The sequence below is a fragment of the Triticum dicoccoides genome, chromosome 5B, assembly GCF_002162155.2.
Source record: "Triticum dicoccoides isolate Atlit2015 ecotype Zavitan chromosome 5B, WEW_v2.0, whole genome shotgun sequence".
NCBI lineage: Eukaryota > Viridiplantae > Streptophyta > Magnoliopsida > Poales > Poaceae > Triticum > Triticum dicoccoides.
The window spans coordinates 9,152,480-9,153,708 of record NC_041389.1 but is presented as its reverse complement, the minus strand read 5'-3'; positions in this window follow the sequence as shown (position 1 = coordinate 9,153,708).

Genomic DNA, 1,229 nt, shown 5'->3' with positions numbered 1-1,229 from the left:
CAACATGTTCTTCGTCATCGTCATAATCGTAGTTCATGACTTCATCAATTCGGTCGTCGCGATCGAATATCATATCACCCTCTCCGGTGTTGTTTAGAAATTCGGAGCCGTCATAATCTTCTTCATTCTGATCATCATTTGGCCCGCGTATCATATCGAACATGGTCTGTTCTCCCTCTCTGTCGGTATTGTCTGCCATAGCTTTTATTTAACTAATTCAAAAGAAATATAAAACAATTTAGTATTCAAATTACATCGTCTCGAATAATAGATATAATCTCGAATACTTCGTCTAGAATAATAGATATAATCTCGAATACATCGTCTTGAATAATATATAATATTGAATAGTACATCACTGGCTAGCTAATTAAAGATCGAATACTACAGAAGAATCTAGGACACTCGCGGTTCCTGCGGCGCGGGCGGTGGACACCCAAAGAGAAGGAACCCTCACAGGATCATAGCTGAAGTGAGATCCCCGAAGATACTGCCAGGTATTGGAGAACCTGCCGCCCTCTAACGCAACCATGTAGCGATGGACGTGCTCGTCCTCCTCCCTGCCACGGCGACATACCACCTCCGGCAGGGCCGGGTCCCTCCGCACCGAAACTGGCCCACGCGAACGCCACCAAACGAGATCAGGGTCGACGACGGGACCCGGGGCCGGGTTCCTCGTCAAGCGGCGCGCCCCTCCAGGCAGCACCTCCCAGTGCCAGCCCGGCGGAGCCCAGTCCCGGACATGGGTCGGCTGGACGTCGTCGCGGACGGGTCGACGGCGAGGATGCGGGCCGGGCATCGTCGAGAACAAATACTAGCTATATGCCCGCAAAAAGTAACAATTTTTTAATGATTGAATTTTGATAACTAAAATTTCTAACATTTCTATATAACACTAATTATGCTAATCTAATTAATCTAAATAACACTAAAATTTCTAACATTTCTAACATTTCTATATAACACTAATTTCTAACATTTCTATATAACACTAATTTTTAACTGATTAAACACTAATTATATCCATCTAATTAAACACTAATTATCTAAACTAATTAAACATACAAAATAATAATCTAAATAATCTAAACTAATTAAAGACTAATGTTCTAAATTAATTAAACATGCTTGTGTGTGTGTGTGTGTGTACAAGCTCGGGGAGGGCTCACAGCGGGCGACGGCGACGGCGAGGCGACGGGGACGGCGAGGCGACGGCGGGGACGGCGCGA